The 25,130-nt window shown below is 40.0% G+C and overlaps 1 protein-coding gene across 1 annotated transcript in view; it reads right to left on the reverse strand.

Annotated features, from left to right (window-relative positions):
- Positions 1-25,130, reverse strand: part of LOC122806873 (tubulin monoglycylase TTLL3-like) — a 406,187-nt gene that overhangs the window by 109,947 nt on the left and 271,110 nt on the right. The window lies entirely within an intron of this gene.

Here is a 25,130-nt window from a genome sequence, read left to right on the forward strand (position 1 = left end):
TTGAGCAGTATCCTACCTTCACCAAGAATGATGCCACAATACAGAGATAAGATGATCAGCTTTAACAATTGGCTTAAACTCTGGTGTCATTCAAAGGGGATCCAATGTCTGTCTGCCTGGGATGGCATACCGGACAAGCCACGCTGCTTCGCAAGGGACGGCTTGCACCTGTCACCCCTGGGATTCCGGATTTTGGCAAAGGCTCTTGCCACCCCCATAGTGCCTTTTTAGGCAAGGCTCAAATTCTAAACCTACCACCCTAGAACACAACAAAGAAAAAAAAACTAAGGGTAATGCTGCTCAATGCCAGAAGTCTCAACCTCAAGATGCACGCACTCGAGGCCCTTCTCAGTATGGAGAACATCGATGTCTGTGCTGTGACAGAAACCTGGTTCAAGGCTCCTGAGAGCACCCCAGCACTATCAGGTTTTACCTCATATCATGCGTTCCGGCCCCAAAATCCGGATAATACCAAGAAAGGAGAGGGGGTATCCATATTCATCAAGGACACCCACACCTCAAGATTGGTGGCAACGCACGATGCATTGGAAACCATCCAGGTGCAATTAACCATAGGCAAGACTGCTCTGCAATTTGTAGCATGTTACAGGCCACCCTCGCAAACTCAGGAACCTCACATGGCTTTCCTGAAAACACTGGAGGGGATAAATGTATCTCCGAACACCATCATACTAGGTGACTTCAACTACCCTAATATAGACTGGGAACACTACTCAAGCCCAAACACTCTAGCCCAAAAGTTCCTGGAATTCATAAACTCAAATGCCATGGAACAACTAGTCACCATCCCCACAAGAGGAGAAAACATACTTGATCTCATCATTACGAACATGGGAGCACAATGTTCAACACCGGAAGTATACCCCTCACTGGTGAGATCAGATCACAAACTAATCTCGCTGGAGGTCCTCATCCCACCCCCACCGAAATAAAAAAGACCACAGTAAAGAACTTCTTGAAAGCCGACTTCACACTTCTAAAGACTAGTGTGGTCTCCTTTAAGGCCCCCGAGCCGGCGGTAAACATTACTCAAACCGCTGAATCACTTACAAATGCCTTCTACCAGCACCTGCAGGGCTGCATGGATCAGGCAATCCCAAGCAAAACAAAGACTCTTTGTACCAAAGGCAAGCATCCAGTCTGGTGGACCCCAGCCATAAACAAACTCTACAACAAAAGGAGAAAGCTACTACAAGATAGAGCAAAATCCTTAAAAGGTAAGACACCGCTGATCACTATAAGTAAAAAGCTAAGAGCTCTCATAAAATCATCCAAAGCTAATTTTGAGAGAAAAATAGCTAAGACTCAAAAGACAACCATAAGGCATTCTTTAGCTATGTCAGAAACCTGGGAGGAAACTCCCAGATATGCTCAGAATTAGTTCAAAATGATGTGAAGATTACTGATCCTACAGACATTGCCAACATACTGGCTGACAGGTTCAGTGCAAACTCCCCCCCCCAAAAGGAGAGATATCTATACCAAATGATTGTAGCCCCCCAAACATCTCTAACGCCCAGGTGAGAACTGCTCTCTCCAAGGCAAAGAATACAGCATCCATGGGACCTGATGGTGTCCCCGGCTGTGTGCTCCATGAACTCAACGAGGAATTAAACCCGCAGTTAGGACAGCTGTTTAATCTTAGTCTCACCTCCGGATACGTACCCAGGGAGTGGCGCACAGTGACTGTGGTCCCACTTCACAAAGGCGGTACCTCCACCGACCCTGGAAATTACCGTCCCATTAGCTTGACAAGCCTTATCTGCAAAGCCATGGAGAGGATCATAATGGATCTCATAAATAAAGACATAGGGAATTTACAGACTTTGGATCCATCCCAGTTTGGCTTTGTCAAAGGCAGATCATGCCTTTTAAACTTGGTTGACTTTTTCGAAACAGTCACCAAGGCCATTGACGAGGGGAAGGCAGTCCATACAGCCTACCTCGACCTGGCGAAGGCTTTCGATACAATACCCCACTCGGGTATCATTGAAAAACTCATCAACTTAAATGTAAACCCATACATTACAAGATGGGTTGCAAACTGGCTGAGTGACAGAACCCACAGGGTCAGAGTTGCTGGCGCCATGTCAGACTCAAAGCCTGTCACAAGTGGTGTCCCACAGGGCTCAGTCCTGGGCCCACTCTTGTTTGGCATCTACTTTTCTGAAGTACAAGCAAACACAGGAGGGTTATGGCTGACAAAGTTTGCAGAGGACTGCAAACTGGGCACCGTAGTCGAAAACACATCTGACACAGATATCCTTCAGAAGGGTCTCACAGAAACGGATAACTGGTGCCAGAGCCATGGCCTAAAGTTAAATGCCACGAAATGCATAGTCATACCCTTCAGGAAAAACAAGGTTACCCCTAGCTACCATATAGGTGGCAATCCACTGATCACAGAAGAAGTTATCAGGGACCTGGGGACCCAGGTTGACAGTAGCCTTTCATTCGACACTCATATTGCTAAAGTAGTTAGGAAGACCTTCTACATTGCCCACCTTATCATGAAGGGATTCACATCTAGATCAAGGGAGGTCATAGTCTCCCTATACTCATCACTCATCAGACCAATGATTGAGTACAATGCCCCATTCGGAATGTATCTGACCCGACACTTGCAGAAGCTGGAGAGGCCACAAAAGTTCCTCACCAAAAGGATAAAGGGTCTCAAAAATCTGTCTTATGCTGCCCGACTGAAAGAACTCCAGCTCTATTCAGTTGCTTACCGCTTGCTCAGAGGTGACCTGTGCCTGACATACAAGGCCATGTCAAACCCAGATTTGATGAACATGCTTCACCTCAAAAAATCTAGATCCCTCAGAGCCACAAGGGTGGGAGACTTAAACCTCGACACGGTTATTAATAGGACATGCTGGAGGGATAGATTCATCACCCAAAGACTCCCTATGCTGTGGAACAAAATCCCGGTATATGTGAGGCAGAGCACCTCGCTGGCCTTGTTCAAGAGGAATCTTGACCAATGGATGGGAGATCGCAGATATACCCCAGGGGTTACCTCAGTGTCACTGCTCGACAGAGGCACAGCAAAATAATGGGCATAGTTTCTCCAAACTAAAGGGGTGGTGTAAGCCACAAAACTATGGGCTAGGCTTGTAAATGCCCTCGGGCAGATAGCCTAGTATGAACCTATGAACCTATGAACCTATTTGAGATGCCTGATCCCAGCAATACCAGTGGAAGATGAGATTCTTATCATGCATTTGGAACATTATTGTGGCTTTACAGGCACTTTGCTGGAGTGGTTTTCATACCTTTCTGATTGCACTCAAATGGTGGTTTGTGGGTTAACTCTAAATGTTTCCCTCTGGAGTGTGATGTAACCCAAGGTAACAGCTTGGCTCCCTTGTTCATGATATACATATTCTCCCTTAGGAAAGTGATTATGGGAAGAGAAATGTACTATGACTCATATATGGATGATATACAGTTATACCTGTCCATCTCTTAGGACCAAGAGCTGGACATCACCATTTTAGGACTGCAAGGATTCTGTTTCCTGTTAGTTTAGACTTAGATCACCCCAACAAAGACTGAGGCTGTATTACTTCATGTTGGCATGCACTCTTGGCATCTTCCTTGATTACGTACAAGGAAAATATATTGGAGTTTGTATCTTAGGTTTGTGATTTGGGAATAGATTTTGATGACAGACTGACATTAAAGGACCTGTCTTAGGACATACTATTTTCATCTTAGGAATATTGCTGAGATATAACATTTCGACCTGGTCTCAATAGTAAAATACTGGTCCCCCCACCCCAATTACTGTAATGTCATGTACCTTGGGATTATGGAGAGTGATATGGCTTGTCTGTAGCAAGTGAAGAATTTCATGGATTATTGACTGATTTTCATAGGATGAATTACACATTGTTGATATTGAAGGATCTGCACTGGTCTCCAATTGTGACTAGGTGCATCTTTTAAGGTAATGACACTCAACTTCCATACCCATCATGGTCTAGGTCTTGCTAACTTAAAGATTATGCTAAGACCCTATGTCCTTGAGTAGACCTCTCAGATCATTGGCTGATCCATGGACTAGACTCGAAACATCAGCACAACTTTCTTTTTTCTTCTTTAGTCCCAGTCCTGTGGAATCAGTTATTTTTTCTGATTCAGATGAGATAATCTGTGAGGTTTTTCGTGAGGTCACTCAAGTTACATTTTTTTCTGGAGAAGTAGATCTGAATGATAGCAGAAGTGTTTCCAATATTTTTAAATAGCCACATTTTTGATTTTTTTTAAATGATGTATATGTTTTACAGTTGTCCCTACTTTATTGGATCTGTGCAAATCACTCCTGTCTGTATATTGTTTATTTTTTGTTTAAAATGTTTAGTTCTTAAGAATTTGCATATTTTTAATAAATAAAGTATTTTACAAATAAGTAAAAAGATCCTGTTTAATTTCTCCAAGTATTTTGGGTTTCTAATACGTGACAGGAATGGACCACATTTCAAAGTCAGGATACGATTAAAGTTCATGACATTAGTATTGTTTCAGTCTTTGTTAGCCAAACGTTCTCTTCTCAGCACTTGTACTCAGAATTGCCTTCTTCTGCAGTTCCTATGTATGTATTGGTAGCATACTTAAGTACTATAGTATTTTTTTTCATTAGTCCTGTCACCATTCCTACTACTGTTGGGATTGTTTTGGCATCTTTCTTCCACATTGCTGTTGCTTCTGCTTGTAAATCCAGGTATGTTTTTTGACTTTGTGTCTTCCTGTATGTGTGACACTGTAGTTGCTGGGTGTAGCAATTTCAATGATCAATGCTACTTTTGTCTTTTTTTTCCTGAACTACTATATCTGGCTTTCTTGCATCTATTTTTGAACTGTTTGTAATGGGTGATATGATGTGATATAAACTTCATCAGTCTAATGTTTTGTGGTTCATGTTTCCAGTGCTTCTCAGCTAAGTCTGTACTGTAGTGTTTACACACTCCTCAATGGAACAATTAAGCCACATTATTGTGTCTTTCAGCGTACAGACCTTCAGCAATGCTGTGCAAATGCAAGATTGATTCATTATGCTGAAAAATCTAAAAATGTCCTTACAGATATCATTATTGAAGCTTTTAACCCTACTAAGCTGCAATAATGCTTTCATTTGCTACAGTCATGACTTAACATTAGGGGAATGTATCACAATGTTAGTAAGAATAAATCAAGGATATTTGCATTTAAGAATCATGTAATTGATTCCCGGGTAAGCAAAGAAACAACATACCCCTGTTCAAGCACAGAAACTTCTTGGGTCGTGGCATCACTCATCGCTTCTACAGACCTATCTTCCTCTGAAAAAATAAGCCCTGCAAATGTTGCATTTCTAGAAGCATGAATGCACTTTCCAAAGGCATGCAATAGCCTAATCACAGCTGCAGCACAGGGGTGAGGATAGGGGGTGTTAGAAGTATAAACAAACCAATACTTGACCTTCCAGAGCATATGGTGACAATATGCTTGGCACCAGTGGGCTCTTGCCCCTTGGGAGGAATGAATAGGTCAGTAGGGCACCTGACACAGAAGCTTGGTAATCAATTTGGCATTGTGAAGACAAAAATAAAAATAAAATTCCAAGGCTCCATTATTGATAACCAGCTGTGGTTTAACAAACAAGTGAGTAACAGAGTCACTAGTTTACAAATATGTGAAACCATGTCTGAAATTATACTGACACTAAAAAAAGTATAAAAAGCAAATAAACAGTGATTCATCTTTAAAGTTGTATTATTGTGTTGTCTTTTTGTTGACCACGATTTTTAACTTCTCTTTGCGCTATTAATAAATCAAGAGATAACATCACATTTTGTTTGAAATTATGGGTTGTCACTGCAAAAGACTTGGCAGTTCCCCAGAGAAGAGGTTCTCTTTTCAAGGTGCTGGCATTGTCTATGCACCACAGTCACATGTTTAGCTTATGTTACATTATTCCATTTGTAAAATTATATATATAGTCTTTTTGTAGCTGTATAATTGCAAGTACGTCTTTCAACTGATGAGGCCTCTGGCTTAATCACACCCTAAACTTAAAACTCCACATATGGAAAACTTGGGCAAACATCCAGCAGGCCTTATGCTGCACATTGAAAATCTCTCACTTCTTTCCTCAGCTGGCAGAGAAGCCATTGGGAAATTGATTCTTGTAAGATTCTTTTGGCCCAGTTTGAGTGCAGTCTTCCAAAAAACAACCTCTCTTCCCTCCTAACACCCACTAAGAAGATCTGACACTTCAACTCACTTACCCCAACAGAATACCATTGCTGTATTTTTAAAAGACAAACTTGTTGCCAATTCAACAAAGAGCCTGATTCTTGTTCCCTAACTATATCCAAACACATTCTCTATTCTTGCGAGTAGATTCACCATTAAGGGAAGACTATGCAACTTTAGGTCCCCACGCCAACTTGCACTACCTTATCAAAAATGCAGCAACCATAGTTTCTCAATTCTGGGCCCCAGACAACGGACAGCCATTCCCCTTTCCATTAGAGATACTGAAAAATGCCCAGACTTTGCAACAAACTAGAGCAACATCTAGGTGACACCTCAAAGTGCCCTTCCTTACTTAGCAACAACCATCCTCAACCCATCAATATAAAATCTACCTAAAGAACTTACCCTTACATCTCTCCTCCAACCCCGTCCTTTTTAAGGCCTTGCACACCATAACCTACCTCCCAAAATCTCCTCGCCCCCCACATTCCCAAAACCCACCTGCACAGGAACCTCCTTCCTAACACAACATGTTATTAGATAGAGACTAACCGTGCCTTTGCAGACACAGCTGCTAACCTATGTTAATAAGGATATCCCTGATAGAGCTGTAACTAAGGTAAGGCCAAGGGGGTAACTACCCCATATGCAAACTATTAAGGGGCATGATTAGCAGGTGGTGATGTTGTGAGACTGCAGTACCATCACTGATCTATGAAGCGGCGAGGAAATTAAGGCTTCATAAGGGAATGCCAGTCCTGCCTTTGAGACATACCTCTCAACTGTCCAGATTTTCACAGAATGTCCAGATTTTTGCCTTATATTTTTGGTTTATTCCTCATAAAATTTGTGTTTTTCTGGATTTTTGTGGCAAATCAGTGAGGAATGAATTCATTAAATAATGACAGGCGTTTCAGTTTCAAACTTTATATCATTCGGAAAATGCATGGTAACACCAAGACCTTTTAGTCTATCAACTTTCTAAGTTTATAAGAACAGCATATTTAAAATGTGTCCCTATTTTTGGGGCCTTGTCCAGATTTTTTGTGCTAAGAGGTTGAGAGGTATGCTTTGAAGTCATGGTTGAAGTGCTAAAGTGTTCAGTGTATGTTGGTTTAATTGTAGCAGCTGCTTGCACATATAATCTGCAAACTGTTTACATGCATAAACATATGTAATTCTTGAAAACTGGTGATGTAATTTACATCTCACTCACTTTTCCACATGTATTCTCACGTTTTCATGAAACTTGTAACTGTCATCACCTGCAGCCTACAATTCTAAACCTTTGTCTGTCCCATTCTATGTGATGGTTTGTATTATCTGCGGTTCTGTATCATTGTACTACTACATGTGATTGTTTGTACATCTCCTTTGCAGAATCTGAAACTTGTTCACATGAAACATCACTCCACCCCACCCAACAAATTAATAAGTAAATACCCTTAAAGGGGAGAGTTACATGAGAACCATGAACTTTGCAGTCAGCTACTTCATGTTACACAGCTACAAGAAGGCCTGCTCCTCCTGAAATTAGTTACTGAAAAAATACTTCCTGTTGTCATTACATGTATCAGAAAAATCAGAAAACAGCTTTTTGTATATACCTGGCACATTTTATGAGACTCACATAAATAAAAAAAAATAAAACAATTACATTAAGCTTGATTAAACTGAAGGGAAAAAACATGAGATAAGTATTATCCCATCACAGAACTTCACAAACCAAATTTAGTGGCAAACTAACTGAAGTCCAAGTCTGTACCTGTACTGTTAACCATGTTCCACAGGTCATGTTTCATTGTTATGTTGGTATTTGGCTTCTCCTCACTGATAACAAACTTAATCTCTTCAAAATGTGAATGTATCTTATACATATCAGCCTGCAACACTATTCCCAGTGCAGCTGATATACAGCACAACTCGACAGAGATGTAGTCAGCTACATAGAAGGTGAGCATACACCACGGAAAGTGTATAAATAAGGTGCTGGTAAATTAGAAAGTTCATTAGCCATACAGGAAATGATAGTGAAGAATAACATGCTGAGTGTCACAGTAATGGGAGAAAAATGCAAATTTATTGGGGAGAGCAAGTTACCATTTGTAAGGCATTAAACTAGCTTTGAATGATGAATTGTACATTAATTTTCTATCCCATTCTATCCCATCCAACCCGCCAGCCGTAATCAACCTAAAAAAACTTCTCAAAAGCTAACTACAACCTCCTAAGGGAGGGTATCTGTAGCTTTACACCACCGCACCCCTCCCCCTCAGAGTATGCAGACATCTATGCTGAACTGTACACCAATGCAGTATACAAGTACAAGCACCTGTACAACTGCATGGACTCAGCCACACCCAATAGAACTAAAACCTGCTCCCCAAGGAAACACAAACAAGGGCACCCGCAGGCAGGTGCAACGGGGTGCACTTGCACCCCCCCTGGAATCGGCTGACTAGATAATTTCAAAAAAGTTTTTTTTTTTTTTTATGTGCGTTCCTCTTTAAGAAGTCTGTGCTAACAGTCCAGTCACGGACGTGCTGACATCATCGCTCTCGCTTAGAAGTTTGTGAGCAGGAACTCAGACTGATGATTCGAGTGGGAACAGAAGATGGGGGAATAGCAAGCGGGATCGGAAGATGGGACCTGGAATAGCAAGTAGGATCGGAAGATGGGACCTGGAATGGGAGTAGACGGACGGAAGATGGGACACTTTCAGGTGTGTGTGTGTATGTGTGTGTGTGTGTGTGTGTGTGTGTGTGTGTGTGTGTGTATATGTGTGTGAACGTAATGTATTAAATTGTTTTTATTCTGAGATCTCAGTCTGTGCAATGCCTAATGACAGAGGGCTTTTATTTCGTCAAGATACATATGTTTGTTGTTTATTTTACTGTCATGATAACCAGGTGATCCACTTGTTGCAATCTTCCATTTTTACAGCTGCTTTGCCTATATATGCCTGTTATTGTTAGGATTTCTACATCTCCCATAAATCCTCCTTATCTGCTGGGAGTTATTTTATTATTTTTTGTTTTGTCTGTCTCTTTCTTGCAATAATTTTTACAGCAAATAAAATAACCATCTGCCATTATTCTTTATGAGAAGTCATTCTGTTAATATGTGCATTTGATGTTATATGTCCACTTAATCACATATTTCTTTCACCAAGTGTCACCCACATCCTAACAACCATGCACAGCCACATACTTGTCTATTCCTCATATTTATGTTGGTAAAATTGTCTAAGTGCTTGAAAAGGGTGGCCAACAACTTTAAAGGTGTCTACTTAAAGTTGCCTGTGTCTAGAAATCATATGGTCTATGTGGTTGCCTAGTATTGTCCCTATGTTGCAGAGTGCTGGAACTTTTCATATGTTCAGTGATAATATTCCTCCTTATCAAAACATCTAGGATAACTCAGTTTTCCTGACACAGTAGCTGAGGTTTATATGAATTGACTAGATATTTAGCGCCTATGTTTCATGATCTTTAATATTTCATACATTTATTTTCTCACTAGCTTCCTGTAAAGTGTCTTTCTTCAAACATGTTCTTGGTGTATAAAAAACTTGTCTTGATAAATTACTGCCAATACTACCTTAACATCTTTCAAGAATAAAAAAAAAAATGAAAGAAATCCAGCTGCTACAGCACCAGAGTATGGGAAGTCTCTGGGACAGGAATCTTATCCCTCCAGCATGTCCTGTTTATTGTGGTGACAATGTTTAGGTCCCTAGAGCGTGTAGCCCAAAGGGATTGGGATTTCTTTAGGTGTAGCATGTCCAGCAGTTCAGGGTTTGACATAGCTTTATATGTTAGGCAGAGATCACCTCAAAGTAGGCGATATGCTATGGAGTAAAGCTGGAGTTTTTTGAGGTGGTCAGTGTAGGGCATTTGTTTGAGGCCAGTAATCCTTTTGTGAGGTACCTCTGTGGCCTTTCCAGCTGCTGCAGATGTCTTGTGAGGTACATTCCAAAAGGGGTGCTGTACTCTATAATAGGTCTAAAGAGTGAGTAGAGGGGAACAATGACCTCTTGTTTTCCTGGATGAGAACCCTTTTATGATGAGGTGTGCCACTTAGAAGGACTTCCTGACTACTATGGCGATGTGACTATCAAAGGAGAGACTACTGTCCACCTGGGTCCCAAGGTCTCTTATCACACATTCAGTGTTAAGTAGATTGCTGCCTATGTGGTAGTTCATGGGTACAGAGTTTTTAACAAAGGGGATGACACTGCACTTTCTGGCATTGAGCTTGAGGCCATGGCTCTGACACCAGGCATCTGTCTCAGCGAGGCCCTTCTGTAGGATGTCCACATCATTTAAGGACTTGACTATGGCTCCTAGTTTGCAGTCATCTGTGAACTTCGTTAACCAGCGGCCTTCTGTGTTAGCCTGTACTTCAGAGAAGTAGATACCAAACAGGAGAGGTCCCAGGACAGAACCCTGTGGTACTCCACTTATCACTGCTTTGAGGTCAGATTTGGAGTCTGCAACTTTTACAGTGTGAGTTCGGTCAGTGAGCCAGTTGGCAATCCATCTTGTGACGTAGGGATTTATACCTAGTTTATTGTGTTTAGATATAATTCCAGAATGGGGGATGGTGTCGAAAGCCTTGGCGAGGTCAAGATAGGCTGTGTGAACCACCTTACCCACATCTACGGCTTTGTTGACTGCCTCAAAGAAGTCAATCAGGTTCAGGAGGCATGATTTGCCTTTCACAAACCCGAACTGGGTGAGATCCAGAGTTTGGAGGTTACCAATGTCTTTGTTTATGAGTTCCATGTTGTAAGTTGTAACAATTATAGGCCTCTCATTGGAGGTGAACATAATCTCTGTTGTATGAGCTGTAAGCTATACACTTTCATATATTCCAGACAATTCACTTTACCAATTAGTTTCCTGTTCTAGACAGTAACCTGTGAAGAAAAGTAAAACGGTGCATTCCTACAACTACTGACCTGCATACTAAATGCATTCTAATCATGGGAGAAAGACAGTGCAGCCACCATGACCTCTTATTCAGTCACACATATTTGTCCAAACACATATTTAATGATCTAGCAAACTGTCAACATCTTGGAAAGCAATTTAGCAGGAAAATTTAGAAAATCTAGAAATACTCAAAAAATAGTAAAACAAAAAGCAATATCACATACCGAAACATGCACCATTAACTCAAATTCTGTAGCGATCGTATTAATGAAAAATAGAACAATACAGGCATCTGAGATGTGACACAAATTAAACAAAGTTTACACTATAAAAAGTACAAGAAATTCAACTTGAAGTATACCACCTAATCAGATATAGTAAAAGGCATCTGGATTGGTTATAAACAACCTCCTGATGAAAGTAAATGAATAAACCCAACAAACAGAAAGTTGAAGCAGGTTAGGAAGGGACAGAAAGTGAAGAACGTGGGAAGATAAAACAGCAGTCCAGTAACAAAAGAAAATAGCTATGGTAGCCTAACATACACACACACGCACACACGCACACACACTCAAATACAAAAAAACAATTGCAACAGAAAGATTGTCAGATATTGTTTGAACTAAGAGGTAAAGCTTAGGATATAGTATACAAAAATAAACACTGTATGAATAATAAATTCCCATATCCCTGATTTTTAGGAACATCACAGATGTTTCCTCTAAACTTTTGCCCTATATTTCATTAAAGTGTTAACTTTGTGACAAAAAGTGAAGGTTGAAGTCTTTACATAATTCTAGGCATTACAATTTCAGACTTCTTGTGCATCAAAAAATGAATAGTAATAAAAAATTCTCAGGAGTGTATTTTCTGTTACCTCTCCACTCTTCAAGGATTCTCTTGAAGAGTGTTAGTGAGGGGCTCTGCCTAATGTAGTTAGGAATTTTGTTCCAAAGCATGGGGAGTCTCTGTGACAGGAATCTATCCCTCCAGCATGTTCTATTTATTGTTGTGGCAAGGTTTAGCTCACTAGAGCGAGTGGCTCACAGTGACTTGGATTTCTTTAGGTGGAGCATGTCCATCAATTCTGAGCTGGACATGGCTTTGTAAGTCAGGCAGAGATCACCTCTGAGTAAGCGATATGCCACTGAGTACAGCCCGGAGTTTTTCCAGTCGGGCTGCACAGGACATATATTTGAGGCCAGTAATTCTCTTGGTGAGGTACTTTTGTGGTCTTTCCAGCTGTTGGAAGTGTCTTGTGAGGTACATCCTGAATGGAGCATTGTACTCTAGATGGGTCTGATGAGTGACGAGGGGCGCTATAACCTCTTTATTTCTAGATGTGAACCCTTTAGTAATTAGATGGGCTACATAGAAGGATTTCCTAACTACTTTGGCAATATGATTGTCAAAGGAGAGATTACTATCTACCTGGGTCCCCAGATCTCTTATTACCTGTTCTGTATTAAGGGGGCTGCCACCTATGTGGTAATTCATGGGTGTTTTGTTTTTCCCAAATGGGATGACTATGCATTTTTTGGCATTTATCTTGAGACCATGTCTTTGACACCAGGTGTCTGTCTCAGTAAGGCCCTTTTGGAGAATGTCCGTGTCAGCCAGAGAGTCAATTATGGCTCCCAGTTTGCAGTCATCGGTGAACTTGGTTAGCCAGAGTCCTGTGTTTGCCTGTACTTCTGAGAAGTATATGCCGAAGAGTAGGGGTCCCAGGACTGAGCCTTGTGGGACACCACTTGTGATTGGTTTAGAGCCAGACCTGGAGCCCGCTATTCTTACCGTGTGAGTTCTGTCTGTAAGCCAGTTGACAGCCCATCTCGTGACATAGGGGTTTATGTTCAGGGTGGTGAGTTTTTCTATAATCCCAGAGTGGGGAATGGTGTCAAAAGCCTTGGTGAGGTCAAGGTAGGCTGTGTGAACCACCTTCCCCTCATCTATGGCCTTGGTGATTGTCTCAAAGAATTCAACCAGGTTTAGTAGGCATGATCTGCCCTTAACAAAGCCAAACTGGATTGGGTCAAGTGTTTGGAGGTTCCCAATGTCTTTGTTAATGAGTTCCATGATGATGCGCTCCATAGCCTTGCAGAACAGGCTAGTCAGGCTTATGAGGTGATAGTTACCAGGGTCAGTTGTTGCCCCTCCTTGTCTTTCAGTTCTTGGAGTTGATACTAGAGTCCTTATTACTGTGAATATTTTTGAGGCTATATTACCTGGAATGACAATTATATGAAGCACTGTTTTATTGATATGTAACTCTCTTCATCTGGACTTATTCATCTCACACAACTCAGGTGAAGTGTTATGTAGTACTAACACATTTTTCTAAACTGGGTTGTGCAATACTTCACAGAAGTTTGAGAGAAGGGTTACTTAAATTACTACCCTGAGAATTTCATACCAAAATTATCAGGGGAGGAGGTATTTTAAACTGAAATACAATCAAAGAACATATAATTATCATACATAAAGTACTATATGTAAAATTCAAATTGCAAAAAATATAGCTGTCCATTTTCCAAGTGTGATTAGACAATTAAGAGTGTGCAAGTTAGAATGTGCAGAGGAACTATTTTATATTAAAATACACTAAACTATATAACAGTCAAACATAAACTACTATTTTCAAAACTCAGACTGTAAAAAAGTTATACATTTTACAACAGCAATAAGACACTCAGAGGTGTATGGTGCAGATATTATATTTTACCATAAATCATATTTTTTGAGCTCATGCCTTGTGTGTGTGTGTGTGTGTGTGTGTAATGCCCCAGGTGTACATGGTGGTGGGTAGAGAATAAGGCTTGAACCCTGTACCTTGGGCCCAAGTGGCAAGAGCCTGAATTCCCTACCCACCACCATTTGTAAAAATGTTGCAGGATTTTCACTCATACTTTTTCTGTTCCTCATAAAATCTGTGGTTTCTGCATTTGTGCCCTTGTTGCCTGACAGCTACATGTTCTCTGGTTTTATTCTTGGCTGTCTGGAGTGTTTCTCCCTGGGCCTCTGCTGAAAATTAGCTTTTTTTTCCAAAGTCAGACTTTCCTGGTTAACAAATGTTAAAAAATGGAGACATTTCAATATCAGACTTCATATTCTTCAGAAAATGCATGGTAACAAAAGACAAAAGCTTTTATTCTAGCCATTTTCTAAGTGTACAAGATGGATATTTGAAATGTATCCCTGTGTTTGGGACTGTATTTGGCTTCATCCAGGTTTTGTGCTAGGGTTGAGAGTTATGGTAAGAACTGAATTCACTGAGTATGTTTGGGGGCTGTATTCACCCAGTATTGGCTTTGTTCAGGTAGTGTTTGGGACTGTATTCCCCCCCCATTATTGGCTTCATCCAGGTTTTGTGCTAGGGTTGAGAGTTATTGTAAGAACTGAATTCACTGAATATATTTGGGGGCTGTATTCACCCAGTATTGGCTTTGTTCAGGTATTTATTGGCTTCATCCAGGTTTTTTGCTAATGTTGAGAGCTATGGTAAGACCTGATTTCACTGAATATGTTTGGGGGCTATATTCTCTCATTACTGGCTTTGTCCGGGTGTTATTTGCTAAGAGGTTGAGAGCTATGGTGAGAACTGAATTCACTGAATGTTTGGTGGTTGTAGTCACCCATTATTGGCTTTTTTCAGGTCTTTTGTGCCAAGAGGTTGACAGCTGTGCTATGGTGAGAACTGAATTCACTAAATGGTAAAGTTTCAGTCTTCCTCTTTCACAAAACAGCTGATTTGGCATAGTGGTATGTTGCTTTGACTGTTTTGCACGGGGTCCCTTGGGTTCAAGATGTGGCAGTGAAATGTATGGTGGTAATGCAGCATTTTATTCTAGCAACTTTCAAACATTATACAAGTAATGTTTAAAATGTGTCCCTAGTTTTTGGCCTTTTGTCCCCCCCCCCCAATAAATTTCGGCTTTTTCCAGATTTCTTGTGCTGCAAAGTTCAGAGATACAGCTGCTGAGTGTTGAGTAGATTTTACAAGGAGCTGAGAGCTGCAGGGGAGCAAAAGTTTAGTGCTGCTTATGTTTAGTCTGCTTGCATTGTTAATAGCACAACAGATAGTGTACTTGCTTTAGATGCTGAAGGCTGTGGGTTCTACTCCCACAGTAGGTAAATGCATTGCTGATGCTGTATTGTGTTGTAAAGGGGGTGGATGCTGCAGTCCTTTTGGCAAAGATGCCTAGTAACTATGAACCTGTTAACAGTTTGCTATCCATTCTCTATTGCGGTATTACTAGCTTTTCATTTTTTATTGCATGCAACAAAGGCAATTTATTCTTCAAGGGTAACAGGCAGTTTATTTGTAGATTAAACAATGACATATAAAGTGTTTGCTAGCAGCAACCTCTTTATTAGTTACAAATTTCTTCAATGTGGATTTTACTACAGAGATTGTGTATATTTTTACTGATACTGGTGGACTTGAGTAGACTTTTTATGATGGAAATGTTCTGAATTGGGCAGTTTTGTCATTGGTGGATGCTTTTTGTTTCATTGTTTACTGGAAAAATTTTCAAAACAATAAATTTTAAAATGCCCTTTAACAACTGTACTGTATTGTACAAGGAATATAATGTAATACAGTCAGGAAGGTGTATCAAACAGCATGTGTATGTTATGTTCGAGGGGCCTATGATTTTGAAGACATCCCAGAGTTAATATTTGCCATTGGTAAAATGTATTTTCTCTGAAAGTGAGTTTCACTGCTGTTTCAATGCATGAGTTTCAAGGGCAGAGAAGTTTTAATGTTAGTCTATTTTCATTGTGAGACTGCATTGCTTTAACAGATATGTATTAGGGTTTGTGCTGTAAAATGCAAAGTAAAACTTTCAAATGAAATCCTAAATCATCGCAGAAGTAAAGCAGTATGCACATTAGTGTTTATGGTAAATGGGGCAAAATAACCAAGGAATGGGACATTGGAATGGCTGCAGGGGGGCTCCATTTGACCATGATTTTGTGAGGGGAGATAGCAAACTCAGACAGCCCCGGTTGAACTATACCTCTCAGCTGTCCATATCTTTGCAGAATGAATAGATATTTGCTGCTTATTTTTGGTTTGTTCCTCATAAAATTTGTGGTTTTTTAGCAAATCATTTAGGAATGAAGCCATTAAATGACAGACATTGAGTTTCAGATGTCATAACCTTCAGAAAAATGCATGCTAATGCAAGACTATCTTTAAGTTTATACAAGAGCAATTTTTAGTAGTGTTTGTATGTTCCCCAATATATTTGGCCTTGGTCAGATTTCCTGCATTAAGAGGTTGAGAGGTACGTGCAAATCACTTTGTAGATTAGGAATATCCAAACATCTCAATTGTCCCCAATTCTGGCTCAAAATGTTGCTCTCCCCTAATAATCCCTCCTCCAAAATTGCAATTTTGGAAGAAAATGTGGAGGGTTTACAATTATAACTGTAATGATAGTTATAGATTACCTTTATTTCAGAAATGCATGTGGATGCTCTTATTTTGTTAGCTGCTTCAAGTTAACTGTTAATATTAAAAAGGTGTCCCTTTTTTGACAGGTATTTTGCATCACATTTTGGTCTGTTTTTCATAAAATTGTGGTTTTCTGGCAAATTAGTGGCAAGACATTAAAGATTGAAGTTAGAAAATAATGGCAGACATTTGAGTTTCAGATTTTATACCCTTCAGAAAATTTGTACTAATGCAAGATCTACCTGTTCTATTTAAGTTAATAAGAGCAATATTTAAAATTGGCCTTATTTTTGGGCCTGTGTCCCACTTCTATGTATGGCTTTGTCCAGATTTCTTGCTCTGAAGTTGAGAGGTAGGAGTGTCAGAGCCATCACTGTCAGCCAGAGACATTTCAAATTATGACATACTTATTGCACCCCAGCCCCCATTGTAGTGGCTCGGAATGTGTCCAAGGAAGGCAAGGAGCAGTTATGCAGTGTAAGTGTGCAGGGTATTCCCCCAACCAAGGTAGATCACAAATACGACTGTGGCTTTTCATCTGTCCTTGATTTTGCAAAATGTTCTGGTTTTCTATCAGATTTTTGTACTGTTGATTTATGCTTCTTATTATTCAGGATCTGCATGCTGTCACAGTGCCCTGTTCTGTTTAAGTAGCCATGGTTTAATGAACATCAGGTAAGCGTGTCAAAGATTGTAAGATGCAAGTAAGCTTTAGTAAGCTTGTCAGACATTGTAAGATGCAAGTAAGATTTAGTAAGCATATTGTTAAAGAATTACCAGCATTGAAAGCCTTTTCGTTGTTGCCATGCAGATAATATTTACATAGCTAGATAATGTATAAGCCTTGGGTATTGAAATGCATATCACAGTATTTGTAATAAAAGGACAGGATTACAGTATTTTCAGAAGCTCATTACATTTTATTGGAGACCAGTGTCTTATAGCAGTGTCTGTGTGTTAGTACACTTGTAGTTGGATGGCTTTAATGGTATATGGTAAATAAGCATTGCTACCTTACTTAAAAGCCAAGCCCTGCAACAACTAGGTAAGCTCCACACTGAAGTCAAAACACAATAGCTCTGGTGGGTAAATGTACTCAACTACAATCAAAAAAGGCAAATGTTTGAAATCACTACAGCTTATGTGCAAACACAATAGGTAGTGATGAAACAATGCTCTGCTAAAAATGCTTTAATGCTCCACATTGCTGAGCTGCAATCACTATCTACCAGGATTTCACCCACTTCAGATCAGGCAAGGTGCCGTTTAGTGCAACCTTCCCAGAACTAATTCAAGTCTGACCAGAATTATTTGGTGTGTGTATAAGAGGGAGGTAGCATACCCCTCAGCTGTCCAGAGTTTTGCCCCATATTCCTCTTAAAAAGGATTGAAGTTGCTAAATAATGAGACATTTCAGTTTTAGATGTCATGTCATTTAGAAAAATGCATACTAACACAAATCCTGTTACTCTTGCAATTTTCTAAGTTTCTGAGAGCCATATTTATAATCTGTCCCTATTTATTTTAGGCTTTGTCAAGATTTCTTGCACTAAGGGTGAGGCCTTGAGGGGTGTGGTATGTTTGTAAGAGAGAGAAAGTGAAATGCCCAAGTTAGAGTTAGCAGGTGGAATTTATTTTCAAGTGAATTTTCAAGGAACTGTGAGTTTTAAGGGAAGCTAAGTTCACTGCTGCTCATGCCAAGTCTATTTACAATGTGCAACTGTTTTGTTTAGCAAATGGTATCTCTGTTGTGGTATAAAGTTTTAAAGCTATGTTAGTAGCACCACAAGTAGAATACTTGCATCTTAATGTAAAGGCTTGAGGTTCTATTCCTACAGCATATAAATTTGTATGCTGCAGTCCTCAGGATGTCCTCCTTTGGATGAGATGCCTAATAACTATGAACCTGTTTCAGCTTGTCATCCATTTTCTATTGAAATATACCAGCTTACCATTTTTTTAATTTAACATAGGCAATTTATTCTTTGACGGCAGCAGGCACTGAATTTGTAGATGAAACACTGAAATATACAGTTTTCTAGCAACATCTTCATTAGTTTCAGATATCTTTAATGTGGAATTATTCAGATTACTTTTACTTCGGCAGCAACACTCAAACAAGTGTTGCTGTATAATACAAGGGATATAATTAAATTATATATTATAATTAATACAATCAGGTAAATCAAATAACTTTTGCATGGCCCTAACGGTTTGCAAGGAGCCTATTCCTTGAAAACAGTTCAAAGGTAAATAACCTGCCACTGGCCAGATGCATTTTCTTTGAATGTGGGTTTCAATGCTGTTTCATTGAATGTGAGTTTCAAAAGTAGAGAAGCTTTAATGCCAAGTCTGTTTTCATTGTAAGACTGTTGCTTTGTTTAGGTTTAGTAAATGTCTCGGTGTTTGGGCTATAATGTCTGAAATAAAAGTTGTAAATTAAATCCAACTGCCTGTAATCATTGTAGAACTAAAGCATAAAACAGTATGCACACAGATTTGAACAGTGTCTACAGTAAATGGGGAGAAATAGCCAAGTAATGGGACACTGGAATGGCTGTGTGGGCGGGGCTTGGGTGGGTGGACTTGGGCGGGGCTGTGTTGGCAGGGGGCGGGGTGAGCTATGTGGGTAGGGCTCTGGGTTTGCACCCCCCTGCAAAAAATCCTGCGGGCTCCCTTGAACACAAACCTGCTTGGAGGACATCCTCTATGAACAGCCATTACAACAAAGGGTCCAAGAGTAAAAAGGAACAAATTCCAAATTGGAAAATCTTCCTCCTTAGCCTCAACAAGCAAGTTTGATCACTAGTGAAAACCTCCAAGGTCAATTATGAATCAAAACTAGCCTTCACAACAAAGGGAAACAATAAACTCTTATTCAGTTATGTCAAGAAACTCAGTGGTTTGTTCCGAATTAGTACTTAACAGTATCACTTACACTGACCCTATTGACTTAGCCAACCTGCTAGCAGATAGGTTTAGCACAAACTTTACCCTGCTGCCCCCCCAAAGGCCCTTTTGACTTCTCTGATACTTGTCCTGCACCTCACATATCTATAGATCAAGTGTTGCAGGCTCTATCCAAGGCAAAGAACACAGCTTCTATGGGACCTGATAGTATCCCAGGATGTATTCTGCACCATCTCTAGTAAGAACTGGTTTCACCTTTGAGAACCCTATTCAACCACAGCCTAAGTACAGGCTTCATTCCAGCAGAGTGGAGAACTGCCATTGTCATCCCCTTGCACAAAGGTAGTGCCACTACTGACCCTGGAAACTATTGCCCCATTAGCTTGACAAGTCTGATCTGTAAAGCCATGGAGCATATTATTATGAATCTTATAAACAAGGATATAGGCAATCTCCAAGCACTTGACCCCATCCAGTTCAGATTCGTCAAGGGCAGATCTTGCCTGTTGAACCTGGTTGACTTCTTTGAGACCGTCACCAAGGCCCTGGATGAGGGAAAGTCAGTGCATACAGGTTACCTTGACTTGGCCAAGGCCTTTGACACAATGCCTCACTCGGGCATTATCGAAAGGCTAACACAACTTGCTGTAAATATCTATCGCATCAGGTGGGTGGCCAACTGGCTCACAGTCAGAACCCTCAAAGTCAAAATAGGCACCTCCACCTCCAATAGCAGAACTGTCAATAATGGAGCTCCCCAGGGATCTCTTCTGGGACACCTACTGTTTGGCATCTATATCTCAGAGATGTCACTAAAATAACTGAAAAATCATCCTTGTAGAAAATGCACTCAGGAAATAGAATACAAAATCCAGTAATTTATTAGTATTAAGCACTTTCATCTCCTGTAAGAGACTTCATCAGAATACAACTTCCTACTCAAAATGAACCATTTAAATACTTTCAGTTAATGACATCATAAGTAAACCTCATTAACTCCAAAATGTTTTATACACAAAATTAAAGAAACCATGTCATAAGATTTGAATACATTCAAAAAACCCTACTAAAATTCACATATAGACATATAGTATATACCTACTTATAGTAATGTACAACCCAAATTCACATACATAAAAATGTCATGTTTAAAATTATATATATATATATATATATATATATATATATATATATATATATATATATATATATATATATTGCTAAAACCTATTAGCCCTTTCCAACAACATGGGAGCAATAGAAACAGTTTCATTCAGACCGGGTGTTGTATTCTAGAAAAAAAGGAAGTTATTAACTGTCTATACTCCTCTGTCATTAGACCAATAATTGAGTATAATGCCCCATTTGGGATGTACCTCCCCAAACATCTGCACCAACTGGAAAGGCCACTGAAATACCTCACAAAGAGAATCCATGGCCTCAAACACCTGTCCTATGCAGACAGGCTCAAATCACTATCAGGCTACTCAGTATCATACAGATTGCTCAGGGGTGATCTGTGTCTTGCCTACAAGGCAGTCTTGGACCCTGCCCTACTAGAGATGCTCCATATCTGTAAGTCTAACTACTCACACACTATCCACTCAAAAGGCCTGAATTTAATATGCAACATCAACAAAACATGCTGGAGAGACAGGTTTGTCTCCCAGATGGTGCCCCATCTCTGGAATAGACTTCCCATACATGTCAAACAGAGAACCTCACTGACCCTCTTCAAGCACAACCTTGATGAGTGTATGGGAAACCACAAATTTGTCCTAGGGGTTCCACCTGTGTCCCTCACTGACAGGGGCAAAAGGTGCTGACTGAGGTTTCTTTTTGGGGGTAAACTCTTGGTTAGGCTTGTAAGGGCCCCAGGGCCATTAGCCTAGTAACCTTCTATGATCTTATGATCCTATGATTTATACACTTAGAAGTTACTGAAATCTGGCTTTAAAGGAAATAACTCAGTTTTTCCTTCACTTCCCTCAGCAAAAAAATATCTGCTCACTCCACTGCACACTGACTTTGAGTATAATATTTGAAAGATATCTAAAGGTCATAAATCAGTTGTTAAGAAGAAATAATATGGATGCAAAGGAAAGATCTATGGGTAATGATTTTCACTAGCAAAAGGTACAAGAGTATGGGGGCCTGATCCAATGATTCATGGCTACCACATGCAGCAATGGAATTATCTTATATTCATTTATTAAACTGCCTTTAAAAGTGTCTGTAGTGGTGGTGTAGAGGTTAGCATTGTTGCCTCACAACAAGAGGTACTCTAGTTTGATTCTTGGCTGTAGTGCCTTCTGTGCAGAGTCTGCATGTCCTCCCCACAGTCGAGTGAACTTTAAAAGACATGCAGATAGGTGCGTGTGTGCATGTGCCTTCTGTGAAGGTTGGGTGCTGGGCTGGCAACTCGACACCATAAAAATCCACTGCCACTCAATACCGGACTGGTGATCCACTGTTGCGACCCCTAACTGGGAAAAGCCAAAAGACTTTTTTTTAAGTGTCTGTAGTCAAATAACTTGCAATACATATTAAATACAAGGAATGATACTTTTAAGATGTTGTACACTTAAAACAGAACAAGTTAATCAAGGCAATCATCATCATCATCATCATCACCCCCTTTTTCCCATTTTCTGCATGGGGTTGGGGTGTCGCTTCAACTGTCACTATCTCTCTTAGTTCAGTGCCACTCCTATTTTCTTCAACAGTCATACCTGATTGTCACAGGTCTTCTCTCACACAATCCATCCACCTCTTGGCTGGATACCGTTGTTTCCTCTTGCCTTCTTCCTGTCTGTCACAAATCTTCTTCACCAGATTGTCTTCTGCTTTTCTGCACATGTCCAAACCACCATAATCTGTTCTCTTTTACTTTCTCTGCAACTGGAGCAACTTTGGCTTCTGCACCTGTTCACATCTGCTCTGATGCCCTCATTTTTTTCATCTGACCCACAGTGTGCATCCTATAACCCATCTCAGGCATTTCCACTCCATGACCTCTAGCTTCCTCATTTTTTTGTACCATACTGTAGTACCGGTCAGACCACCTATTTTGTATACCTTACTTTTCAGCTTCTTTGACATTCTTCTGACACACACTACTGCCTGACACTCTGTGCCAGTTAGCTGCACCCCTCAAATTCTACCTTTGACCTCCTCATACAGACTTCCTTTCTTCTCCACCATCCCTCCTAGATGCTTGAAGCTGCTAACCTGTTTTGCTGTGTTCACTTCTATCTCAATTTTCAGCTTGTTCTGATTTCATACATTTGTTTCTATTACAACTGTTATATCTGTACTCAGTTTCATCCCATGTCCCTTCAGTTTTGCATTCCATTCCCCTATCCTTTACTGAAGTTCTTACTTATAGTCTGCCTGTAATGTCACATCTTCTTCTTCGTACAGCTTTGTTGATCTGTCCCCTCTAGCCTGTTTGCTGGTGTAGACCATCACCAATATTAACAGCAGTGGGCTCATAGATGAACCCTGGTGAATACCCACTCCTACTGGGAACCCCTCTGTGATACTGAATATTGTTCATAGTTGAGTAACTGGGTCCTTGTACATAGACTATATTAATTCTACCAATGTTTCTGGGACTTTCAACAACTGCAGGACTGCCCAAATCACCTTTCTTGGGCCATGTCATATTCTTTTTCCAAGTCTAGTAATGCCCAGTTGGACTTTTTCCTCATTTCTAGCTGTTCTCAAATATCTGTCTCACTGCAAACATCAGGTTAGTTGTTTTGCATTCTGATCTGAATCTGCACTGCTCATCTCATGTCTTACTTTCTACTACTCTGCATATTCATTTATCAGTCACTATCTCCAGAACTTTCATTCAGTGTGACAGTAGTTTTAAACCTCTGTTCTGCCCACAGTTGTGGATGTTCCCTTTGTTCTTGCACACTGGCATCAGTATACTTATTATCCAGTCATATTGGATATGCCTTTCTCTCCATACTGCTGGGAGAACCTTCAGAAACCCTTTCACCCCTATCTCACCCAACATCTTGATCATATCTGCCATAACCTCATCTGAGCCTGCTGCTTTCTCTGACATCATATTCTAGGGAAATTGGTATGAATAAACTGTGGCGACCCCTAACCGGGAAAAGCCGAAAGACACAACAACAACAAACAAAGAAGGAAATTTAATTTGCAATATGAACTTCATTTGCAATACAAATGCAATCTTTGTTAATTTGACAAATAAATAACAGGCTATACGTGAAAAATTTTTGGTACTAATGTATCCTAAGGAGCACAGTATTTTTAAATCTGCAAAGAAAGCATATGTCATCTTATTAACCTTTCCTTTAATTTGATATACTTTCATATTTACTTTAAAGTTTAAGGGAACTTTTGATGGTAAACAGTGCAATGTGAATGCTTCATTTATTGTTTGTATGGTTTTGATTTGGGCGTATGAAATCAGTTTTACTCTAAATTATGTCAGATAAAGCCTGACTTTGTAGGTAAATGACAACATCTGGCGTTAACTGGGTCTTGGCAGCTGTCAGCTCAGTCAGTGGTAGTGCTGTCACTACCATCACATCTGTGTCTCTGCCTGTTTCTCCTTAAAGAGTTCACAAAGAATAAAGTTTTCCTTATGTAAACAAGCTCTCTGTGCATGTAATTCTATCTGTACAGATTTTCCTTGGCACAGTTAACAGAAAGGTTTTACAGGCTGGGTCATATTCTGATTTATGAGGTTTTGCTGCCATCTTGTGACCAACAACACAATTATTTTAAAAAGCATATATTTTACAGCTTTGTTACCACAACAGCTAATGACAGTTTCATAAACACCCATTAATCTTTCTTTTTCTTAAGACAAAAATATTACAAACATTCACCACATTTAATCTGCTCAAAATGATCAAATTCACATTTACTCTGTCCAAAATGATCTAGGCATTAAATAATTAAGGGAACACTTGGCAGACAGACCACAAGTCTGCAGCTTTTTTATTTTAATAGCTGGTAATTAGAACAGTGTTCAGTCTTACAAAGGGGTTCCCAGTGGGAGTGGGTGTGTATCAGGGATCAGCTCTGAGCCCACTGCTGTACATACTACTGATGAAGTACATTAGCAAACAGGTCAGAGGGGACAGATCAACAAATCTGCTGTATGCAGATAATGTGGCATTACAGGCAGACTCTGAGCAAGAACTGCAGCAAAGGGTAGGGGAATGGAATGCAAAACTGAAGGCACGTGGGATGAGACTAAATACAGATAAACATAATTCACAACCTCTTAGAGCAAGAAATCTGGACAAAGCCACTAATAATGTGGGATAAAGGACCAAAAATATGGACACATTTACTACTTTAATACTGCTCTTAAACTTTGAAAGTTGATAAACTAACAGGTTTTGCATTAGCATGAATTTTTTAAAGGATATGAAGTCTGAAACTCAAGTGTCTGTTGTTATTTTCTGACTTCAGTCCTCAATGATTTGTTAGTGATTTGCCAGAATATAACAAGTTTATGGAAAACAGGCCAAAAATATGAGGCAAAAATCTGGACGTTC

This window comes from Protopterus annectens, chromosome 7.part0 (assembly GCF_019279795.1).
Source record: "Protopterus annectens isolate FY-2018-M chromosome 7.part0, PAN1.0, whole genome shotgun sequence".
In the NCBI taxonomy this organism is placed as follows: domain Eukaryota; kingdom Metazoa; phylum Chordata; order Ceratodontiformes; family Protopteridae; genus Protopterus; species Protopterus annectens.